General features: G+C 43.3%; 1 long non-coding RNA gene across 1 annotated transcript; it reads left to right on the top strand.

Moving 5' to 3' along the window:
* Positions 1–2890: 2890 nt before the first annotated feature.
* On the top strand, positions 2891–3693 carry LOC141100203 (uncharacterized). Its single transcript, XR_012234633.1, has 3 exons — positions 2891–3191; positions 3267–3353; positions 3483–3693. It is a non-coding gene; the product is annotated as an uncharacterized lncRNA (long non-coding RNA).
* Positions 3694–11351: the final 7658 nt, after the last annotated feature.

Raw genomic sequence — 11351 nt, 5'->3', positions numbered from 1 at the left:
GTTAAAATCGCATTGCAGTCTGATAGCAATCGCACTTCATTCCGATGTAAATCGGTTGCTATGTGTGAAAAATCTGATTGTACTCGCACAAAAAACACATGACACTCGCATGACAATTGCATTACACTCGTCTAAATCTCCTGCATCAAAATTGGACCATTTTTAATTGCTAGTGTGTCTCTGCCCTTAGAGAGGTATTCACACAGATCAGGGACCCATCAGACTGACTACCGCTGACGTCACTGAGGCTGCGCGAAGTCCCCGACTGACCGGAGGTGAACTGATGTGGGTGGGAAAAATTGCAGAAACTGTCAATGAGACTTCTGCAACTCTCGACAGGTATTTTGGCCCACTCCTCAAGAGCAAACTGCTCCAGATGTCTCGTGTTTGAAGGTTGCCTTTTCCAGATGGCAAGTTTCAGCTCTTTCCAAATATGGTCAATAGGATTTAAGTCAGGACTCATGGAAGGCTGCTTCAGATTTGTCCAATGTTAACCTCTTAGTCATTCTTCGGTGTTTTTAGCTGTGTGTTTTGGGTCATTATCCTGTTGCAAGCAAGACCCATGACTTGTGACTGAGACCAAGCTTTCTGACACTGGGCAGCACATTTCTCGCTAGAATGACTTGATAGTCTTGAAATTTCATTTATACCCTGCACAGATTCTAGACACCCTGTGCCAGATGCAGCAAAGCAGCCCCATAACATAGCAGAGCCTTCTCCATGTTTCACAGTAGGGACAGTGTTCTTTTTGTGATATGCTTCATTTTTCAGTCCGTGAACATAGAGCTGATGTGCCTTGCCAAAAAGATCCATTTTTGTCTCATCTGTCCATAGGACATTCTCCCAGAAGCTTTGTGGCTTGTCACCAAGTAGTTTGGCAAATTCCAGTCTGGCTTTTTTCAACAATGGTGTCCTCCTTGGTCATCTCCCTTGAAGTCCACTTTGACTCATCCAAAACGGATGGTGGGATCTGACACTGATGTTCCTTGAGCTTGAAGTTCACCTTTAATCTGTTTAGAAGTTTTTCTGGGCTCTTTTGTTACCATTCATATTATCCGTCTCTTTGATTTGTCAATGTCATCAATTTTCCTCCTGCGGCCACGTCCATGGAGGTTTGCTACAGTCCCATGGAGCTTAAATTTCTGAATAATATGTGTAACTGTAGTCACAGGAAAATCAAGCTACTTGGAGATCATCTTATAGTGCTTACTTTTAACATGTTTGTCTATAATTTTTTTTCTAATCACCTGAGAGAACTCTTTCCTTCGCTTCCCCTGGTCCATGTTGCGTGTGATACACACCATGTCACCAAACAGTACAGTGAGTATCTGCAGCCCTCTCTACAAACCCACTCACCGATTCCAAGATTGTAGACACCTGTGATGCTAATTAGTGGACACAACTTGATTTAACATGTCCCTTTTGTCAAATTATTTTCAGGGGTACCATCATTTCTGTCCAGGCCTATTTCATGAGTTTTATTTATTTTTTTTTAATTCTGTGGAAGCATGGTTGAAAAGCAATATCTGACTTTCATTTGTTCATTTTCATAGATTTTTGATTTATTATTACTTTTGTCAGGTTCAAGTTACTTCTGTGACCATTGTGGGTTTTTCTGTCATTAAATGAGGGCTACCAACAATTTTGACCATGTGTGTACCTACTTTAGGAACTGTGCTGAGCTTCAATATCTTTCTTTTCTAATTAGAATAGATCAAAGTTGTACACAAGTAAATAGTTTTCTTGATCAAAGATCCATGACAGGCGCAAATGGTCACTCAACCTCACTACCACTCTGTTAACGATTGAGCTTGAAAGAACTTTTGCATTTGTTTCTCTCTAATTTTACTTGACTCCTCCCTTTGTTACACAGCAATCAGTGTATGATAAAGCGCTTTTATAAATGCAAACATCATACTGTAAGTGGGTAAATATACTTCCTTGTACAAGTAAGACAACTGCTTTGGTGTTTTATTATTTTTATAGGAAATATCAATATGAAATGTATATACAGTATATATTACACCGTATTATGTTACAAATAATGTTGTTGCTCCTAGGAGGCTCATAAAAGCCTAGAGCGGTAGCCATGACCAAGCTGCTACTTCATTTTACACTGGCACTCCAAACGACAATGGTGTCCCAGTCCCAATATGTTCTCAGTTGTGGGGTTCATCACACTCACAAGGGCCATGGTTTATTTTTCTTTTTGCCACTCCCAGCAGGGGCGGGCACAGTCTGCTATGGGCTGACTTCTCCAGACAGGCCCCTTTATGGGCCGGATGGATTTTCACGCCTTTCTGACCTGCCAACACCCACGAATGGCGGCATTTCCTTAGCCTTGTGCTCCACCATTTGCCATCTGTGGCCTGATTGCTTATGCTATATTTGTTTTTAAAGGTACCATTCATCAAGTCTTCTTGATGCATGATTCGATCCTGCCAACTATGCCAAATATAGAGTGACTGAGGGCGGTAGCAATTACTGAGCTGCTGCTTCATTACACCCTGGGCGCTTTAAAGGAAAATCATGTCCCAGTCTCAATGTACTGTCATGTGTTGGGTGCATCACACTCACTTGTAAGGCTGGTTTCACATTTGCGTTTTTTTGCGCTTGAAAAAAACGCATACGTGCGCATGCGTTTTTTCCCCTATATTTAACATGGGTGCGCATACCTGCGCGCTGGCATGCGCACGTATGCGATTTTCATGCGCTGCGTTTTTTTGGGGTGTGCGTTTGTATTTTACAGACGCTACATGTTGCATTTTTTGGTACTGCAAAAAAGCGCATGCGCACGTATGCACGCGTTTTGCGCTAAAAATGGCCATTATAGCCTATGGATGCGCATACATGCGCACTGGCATGCGCATGTATGCTTTTTTTAGCGCTGCGTTTTTTTGGTGGTGTCCACTTGTTGTACTAGTTATAAACTTCTAAAGTCAAAAAAAAAAAGTCTATATAAAGGAGGTGCCTGCCAAAACTCTGCCACTACTACACTGACAGATTGGAGAGCAGACAGTCACCAAGGAACCCATCTTCTATCAGCGTCAAGAATGTGAGTATATTACATTATATGCCTGTCCTTTTAAATTATGTATGTACTAATGATTTTTATTATTTTTACATGCAGTATGTCTTCAGAATCCGAATATTCCCCATCGCGGCAGGAATTGGCGCAAGCAGACCGTGAGGTGATTATTTTCGTGCATCTGGTAAGTATATCTGCTGCTACTCCAAATCTCTTACGTTTTTGCAACTTTTTTAAGACATCATCATCATCATCTTCTGCGGACGGGACTACTGAGGGCGAAGAGCAGGAGCAGCGAAGCCAAGTCCCGGTGGTGATACGGAATGTATGTATCAAATGATTTGTAATGTTCTTTATTTTTTATCTTCTATTTTTACTCTTTTTTATATTTCTTTTTTTTGTAACTTTTTATTCAATTTAAATTTGATTATTCTAATGAATGTGTTTTGTCTAGGTTCCACAACGGGATGAAGACGTCTACCTGGATAATGAGCAGCTCATCAGCCTGGTCCAGGAGCGTGCGCCGTTGTGGGACAGCCGTGACCGGCTGTACAAGGACAATGTGGTGACCCGGCGGCTATGGAATGAGGTGGCCGCAGCGTTGATGGATGGCTGGGACAGCGCCACAGCATCCTCCAAAAAGGCGTTTAGTGAGTATTTCCCTGCTCTGTATTGTGCCGCAGTGACTGTTGTCCTTGACGGCACTGTTGGGTTTCGTGCTAGGTATATTCTAGCAGGAAACCCAACAGTGTCATCGGGCTCTACAGTGACTGCTTTGAGTATTGTATTGCTATATTGTGCCGCAGTGACTGTTGTCCTTGACGGCACTGTTGGGTTTCGTGCTAGGTATATTCTAGCAGGAAACCCAACAGTGTCATCGGGCTCTACAGTGACTGCTTTGAGTATTGTATTGCTATATTGTGCCGCAGTGACTGTTGTCCTTGACGGCACTGTTGGGTTTCGTGCTAGGTATATTCTAGCAGGAAACCCAACAGTGTCATCGGGCTCTACAGTGACTGCTTTGAGTATTGTATTGTTATATTGTGCCGCAGTGACTGTTGTCCTTGACGGCACTGTTTTTTTTTCCCAACAGTGGACAAAGTCCGAACACGTTGGCGTTCGATCAAGGACCGCTTCAACAGTGATGTTCGTGCTGAGGGCCAGGTTCGCAGTGGATCTGCGTCAAGGACCAGAACTAGATACCGTCACTATCATGCGTTGCAGTTCCTAAGACCAGTCCTTGCCACGAGTCGAAGGCCTACTATACTCATATTTGAAATACCACGGCCTAGTATAGTCATTCCAAGGCCTAGTGTAATAACTCTAGAAACTTGTCTATTTCTACACTACCACAATTTTAAATAAAAGTTGGAATTGAGCTGATTACATTCATCCACTCAATGCTGACTTGTATTCCCCATTGACTTTCATTGGGGTTGGGTTTTGAGGGTTGGGTTTTGAAAAAATCACATACTTTTTTTTCAACTAGTTGGACAATTTTCTCTTGAAAAAAATTGGTTTCCTGATTCATGGCCTGCAGCTTTGCTCGTTCCAATATATTTCACGCAGACTAGCAATGCTGCATTTATATGTGTATTTACCTGCCCAGGTGTGTGAACATCAAAAAATTCAGTTATACATGGGAAGTTTTTTATTTAACTGGAGTTTAAAAAATATAGTGCACTCAGTAATGGTATCAAATAAGGTTTTTTATTACCATAAACAAACAAAAACATTACACCATTTCATCTTGCCAGTGCACCCGTCCTACATCAGAAATAAAGTAGGCCGCAAATTGGTCCCTCATTTGGCCAACTTCAACGGATGACCTGAGAGTGTGCTGAGTGAATTCAGGCAATGGGTTAGGAGCATCATCGTCCAGTTCAAAGGTCGGGTGCTCTTTACCCATCACAAAGTTATGTAGAACCACACAGGCCTTCACCACCTCATCGACTGTTTCAAGTTTAAGATTAATGGCCGTGCCCAGAATTCGCCATCTGGAGACAAGAATCCCAAAAGCACACTCGACAGTTCTTCTGGCCCTGGTCAGCCTGTAATTAAACATTTTTTGGTGTGGTCCAAGTTCCGGCTGGAGTAGGGTTTCAGTAAGTTTCCGCACATTTGAAAAGCCTCATCGCCAACCATTACAAAGGGCAGTGGCGGAGCTTCGGTGTGAGGAAGAGGCCGTGGCATAGGGAAATTAAATTGGTTGCCATACAACCTCCGGCCCATGTCTGAGTTTTTAAAAGCCTGTGAGTCATTACCACGGCCAAATGCTCCAATGTCCACTGCTACAAACATACATCCGGCATCCGCAATGGCCATGAGTACTATTGAAAAGTACTTTTTGTAATTATAGTACTCAGATCCCGTTCTTTTGGGTTTGATGATCCGTATGTGTTTACCATCAACAGCTCCCAAACAGTTGGGAAAATTGCATACTGTCCAGAATTTGTCAGCAATTTCCATCCACTTTTCAGCGGTGGGCAGGGGCATAAATTCTGGACAAAGAACATTCCAGAGAGCCCGGGAGGTGTTAGCAACAATTCCAGACAAGGTAGAGATTCCAATACGGTACTGGAAGTGTAGTGAAGATAGGGTTTCTCCAGTCGCCAGGAATCTGTGAACAGACAAAGAAGTAAAATTAATATTTATGTATATTATTTTAAAAAACTATAAAATAAAATATTAGTACATTCACGAAAACTAATTACCCAAGGTTTTGAATACTAAATTTAAAAAAAAAACATCAGACCGCACCCCTTGGTTTTTAAATATTACATACCGTAATGTCACCAGTAGCCGTTCCTCAGGAGGAATCGCACGACGGAGCTGTGTGTCCTGTCTCCGGATGGATTGTTGGACACGAGCAAGCAAATCCCTGAAACTTTCTTGGGACATCCGGATATAATCTGTAAATTTCTCTGGGTTTGCCTGGAGCTCGCTGTAGAGGGTGTGGTATGCCCCACGGCTCTCCCGGAGTTCAACAATCGGATGTATCCACATACGCCGCCGCTGCCGTCTTCGCTGCCTCTCTCTCTTCCTTTGTTCATGGCAAGCAACTGCATACGCCTGAGCCATCGCGATGTCCAAATCCAAGTTGAAGTGAAAACTCTTCCAGCGCAGATCCATGGTCACGAGAAGAATCAAGCAAATGTGAAGAATACTGTAGACAGGGTCTATATATTAACATACCACACCCACAATGAAGTCCCATTGGTCTTGTGTGTTGTTGAATGTTTTTTTTTTCTTTTTTGGGGGGTTTTTCCAAAATCTGTAAAAAAACGCAAACGCACAAAAAACGCATACAAACGCACAAAAACGCTGCGTTTTTTTCCTGCATGCGCATAAAAATGCTTGAAAAAAACGCAGCGTTTGTATGCATTTGTATGCGTTTTTTCTATGCGTTTTTTTGCGCTAAAAACGCGCTGAAAAAAAAAGCAAGTGTGAAATTAGCCTAAGCCGCAGGACTCCGCAGCTTCCAGGCCTCCATCTTCAGGAGCACCTGACTCAGTGGACAGACAGTTCTTTTCAACAAACAGAATTTTACTGGACAGTTCCAATTCATCAGATTGCAACAAGCAGTATCAGGCACAACACTTCTTATTCCTTGTTTCCTTTGCACAGTACATTTCCTTTACACAGTAAGTTTCCAGCGTTACTATCCATTCCTCCTGGGCTATCCCTACGTTGGCTATTCCTATCAGCCACAGGGATTTCCCATCCATCTAGTGCACCCAGGATCCATTACCTTCACTTCTCACAGTTCCGTGTCCATCATAAGTCACATCCCATAGCACCTGTACCGAACCTCGAGCTCAGGACGTTGTAGGAATGTCCGCAACGGATTCTAGTAAGACATCTCACTGCCATGAATGATAGCTTATCGCTGACATTAGCAGCCCACTGAACTTGAACTTGTCGTTGATTACTGTACTTCCATATCTGAGTCACTACCAGGAAGCAGTCCCTTTTTACTGGGATTTATCCCTCCCACTATGGTCTCGTCCCAACCTTTAACTATGTCTGTCCTTACAGAATGCAGATGGCAGCACTTAGCCAAACATTATACACTAAATATATTACAACTATAGTCACTATCCCATCATATGTCTTAAATCCTACACTGTACACTATGCCTGTTATATTATGCTATACCTTACTTATCTTACATATACTGTCTGATAACAGCACATATCACATTTTGTACATTATACATTACCATATATATTTATATTTACATATAGAAGAGGCATTACATTGTTCATACTATAATACAACGCGATTGGCTTCAGGGGTAGGAACCTGACAGTACAGTCCACCACTCTTACAACTGCAGGAAATGCAGAGTGTGGCTGAAGCCACATAGGAGTAATAAATGAGCCCGCTGAACAAGAGTGGGGTAGGCCTGTGTTCACCATGAATGCGTACAGTATGATTGGCTACCATAGAAATAACTTTTTAGTTCGGGAATAGGAATGGATAACCGTAGAGGTGGTTTGTAGTTAACATTTCTGCCTGTTTTGAGTGTTGCACTCATCAACTGTGGTCTGCCTCCTAAAGTCACCCATTATCATTAGGTATCATGAAGCGTCACTCTGTGAAGAAGAGAGATGCAAAGTGGAGTTGTTTGTATGGTATTTGATCTGTTTCCCCACGCTTGAAAAATCCAACACACAAGGTTGTCAAAGTAGTATACAACTGTAGAAGTAAAGATTGAAGTGTAAAACAACAAAACTCATTTGTAGCAAATCTGGATATACAGTATGTTGGAATTTTGCCGAAAGGTATGACCTTCCTTTCTGCCAGACAGACACAAGTAGGGAGATGTCTGACACCTGCACAGAATTCCAGGAACAAATAGGGTTTTCAAGGCCCCTCCTTTTGGGAACTCTCAGTTACTGGACTGTGTTAACCCTCTGCATGTCTTTAAGCAGCTTCACTTAATGGAGAGATTCACAGATGAATAGAAAGACTTGAGTGGTTTTCTTTTCAACCTACCACAAACGTCTTTCCCTGCAGTCCTTTCAAAGCTTCCTGTAAAATCCCTCCCCTGCTATGAAACATAAATTCTAAATAAATCTGATCTTGCTAAAATGTTTGCTGCTCCAATTTGAAAAGATAAATGTTGCAAATTATTATTAATCCCGGTGGTACATTGCTAACAATAACTATAGGTCTAGGATAAATGGGTTAAAATAGGTTTTTGTTTGTAAATAATGGTATTTTTTATAAATTGATCAGTAAAATGTAATGAACTCTAGCATTGGCGCACTATACATAGAATGACTATTGTAACTTATGCCCAATAATTGTTTTACTGCACTCTGTGGTTTAATGCTCCAATACTGCTTATGAAGTAATATACAGGAATTAAAGGTTTTCCCTCATAGTGAAAACAGTACTGGAGACTTGAACAATCAATATATATGTAGATATAGAAACCCAAAGTTAAAAAGTCATCTAAATGTAATCTGAAAATATGTTAGTTCCCTTATCTATTTTGGCCCACAGCAATAAAAGTTCTCCAACTTGGTCAAATACAGTCTACCCTAAGGCCGGGGTCACGCTTGCGAGAAACTCGCACGAGTCTTGTGTCTCAATACCCGGCACTGCCGCCGGCACTCGGATCAGAACGCTCAGCTGTATAGAAATACATGCAGCCGCACGCTCGGGTCCTGAGTGTCGGCGGCAGTGACGGATATTGAGACGCAAAACTCGTGCGAGTATCTCGCAAGTGTGACCCCGGCCTTATTCCATACTTCCACTGAACCCAAAAAGCAGTAGTGCAGATAAAGCCATAGATATCAGATATTTTGAATGTGAAAATGCAGACTGATTTCCAGCACAATCAGATTTTCATCATTGCTTGCCCAGTGTGTTCTTTTTGGGTACATTCAGACGAATAGCATGTAGTGGATCCAGCATCTATGTACTGTAGATGTGCAACACAGCGCTGTACACAGAGCTACTCTTGATTGTACATGAGCGAACTTGTTTGGAAAAAGTTTACCAATCTCAAATTTGGCACGAACGTAGCACATTTGGATTTGTGTTCGGCTTCACAAGCATTTTTACTCAAAGTCGGCAAAATTAGGTCACAATTCGGTAAGTCATCACGTTTCCACTAATGCTTTTGTTATTACTTTGGCAAGGATAGTGGTGCTGTATGATGAGTTGGGGGGGGATGTTTATGAGGGGAAGGGGTGTAGAGGTTAAAGGAGCCGACATTCTTTTTTTTCCCCTTAACGTTATGTGTGCTGATTCCGGCAGCCAATCAGGGCGCAAAAGCCATTCACAATGTCATGACACAAGGTTTTCTGTGACTGGCTGACAAAGTCACATGTCCCTGTCAATATAAAAAGCAGACATCTTGTTTTGCTGGTGCCACTTGCTCAGTGTCACCGTGCACAGAGGCTGTTCCTGCTACTACTGCTGTTTCTGAAAGTGAAATTGTCAGCTGGATAGGATCTTCCAGCATCTAACTAAATTGTGCAAAAACTTTGTGGCGGTCTTAGGAAACCCCATTTGCTAATTCAAATACAGTGCTGTGCAAATTAATTGGGACAAAGCATTTTTTTAAGTAAAATCGTAAGTTGGTTACCAGTCAGTGATTCAAACCAGTTTTAACTGCTTTGAACAGGCACTCACACCTGTTCAAAGCAGTTAAAACTGGTTTGAGTCACTGACTGGTTGTTACGGGCTGGCGGAACGCACCAAATAATATAATGATAGTAGGTGCATTCACAGCCCGGGGTCCACCGTGTAGAGGTGGTCAAGTGCTGCTTAATTGCGGATGTATATAGCGGTATACAAAGGTCATACACGGGTTAACGTCACCCGGTGTGAACAGGAGCAGTCTCTGTTGCATCACAGAACCGCAGTACCGCAAAATTTAAATGCCAGAGCCTGTTAGCACTCACAGAGCTCGGCAAGAGGGCGCTCAGAATGTGGTCACAGAACTCTGCCCCAAGGACACGGGGTCAGAGTCCCTCTAGACCTTCTGAGCACCTGGCATCGCACCTGCGGACACCACTATAGATGCTGACCTTAGAGAAGTGTCGAGCACGTGCACCGTGGCATGTAGAGCCAGCGGTGGACACTGATTCTAGTCTCTGACTCAGCCTCTACCTACACCTAGACCTGGGCGCTTGACAGGCTAGGCTGCACAACACACCAAGGGTAGGGGTTTCCAATGAGTCATTCACCAGAGACATTCATACATGCATACAACACTCACTCCACATGGTCTAATCTTTGTCTATACTAGCGCATGGATCCGCGGCCAGACAAAATAGGTTCCGAGCAGATTCCAGACTCTTGTCACCAGACGTTAACCACCGGGGGGTGGAGGTGATCCTGATGAGACTCAGATACCAGAGGTGCACGTGGACTGTACTGTGGTGCCAGGGCAGGAAAAGTAGAGTGACTCTCCGGGTGGGAAGTGTGAGAACAGAGAGGATGACTATGAGGTTGTACTATGAGGTTGTAGATCCCACTTAGTGTGAAGTCAGAGGTATGCAGCTGAGTAGCTCAGCAGGGAGGTGGAGGAGGGGGAAGACAGGAGGTTATGCTGCGGCTTGTCACACAGACACGAAGTGATGCAACCATGACAAGCACTGCATCTTCAGCCCCAAAACTGACTATGGCCAGCATCGGTAACGAGTGTGCAGTTCGCAGGAGCGACGAGGGTTTCCTACCCTGGGCCTTTTTTGAGACCGCAAAGGGTAACATAAGAGACGTTATCTGACAAATTTGAAAAAAAACATCAGTACAGACAAAAATTGGAATAATTTGACAACTATATGCATGAATCGGCATATGTGCGATCAATATGCCTTAGTGAGGGAATCTCATTGTGCTAATAAGCAGACTAGGGGGCCTCGCGAACTACAGGCCTTCCTATAAACCACATCTGCTGCTTCTTCCTCCTCCATTGCCTTGCCGAGTGTTCTCACACAGGTCTCCGTCCACAGAAACGCCACTTGCTTACCCCCTACAGTCGGGGTGAGTGAGAGCCCGTCAGCTGTTATAGAAGAGGACATGACTGCTGTTTTTGTGTCATCTAGCACAACACATCTTTCTCAATCCACCATAACATCTCCGCCTGCACTTTAACTCACAGACCTGCAGTTTGTCCTTTCCTCCATACTCCACCAGCAGGCAGCCCTCGGTCCGGAAGTTGTGGTCACAGAAAGGAATTCCAAAGCTAAGAGCTTGAACTCCACCATCTCCAATCTGTTCGTCACAGAAATGCTCCCTTTCCGAATGGTGGAAACAATCAGTTTCAGAAAGTTGATGGCCGTCACAGTCCCCCAGTACC

Source organism: Dendrobates tinctorius, unplaced genomic scaffold (assembly GCF_039654945.1).
Source record: "Dendrobates tinctorius isolate UK_male_01 unplaced genomic scaffold, ASM3965494v1 ptg000011l, whole genome shotgun sequence".
NCBI lineage: Eukaryota > Metazoa > Chordata > Amphibia > Anura > Dendrobatidae > Dendrobates > Dendrobates tinctorius.
The sequence above is the reverse complement of the archived record's forward strand: the minus strand, read 5'-3'. Positions and strand labels throughout refer to the sequence as shown.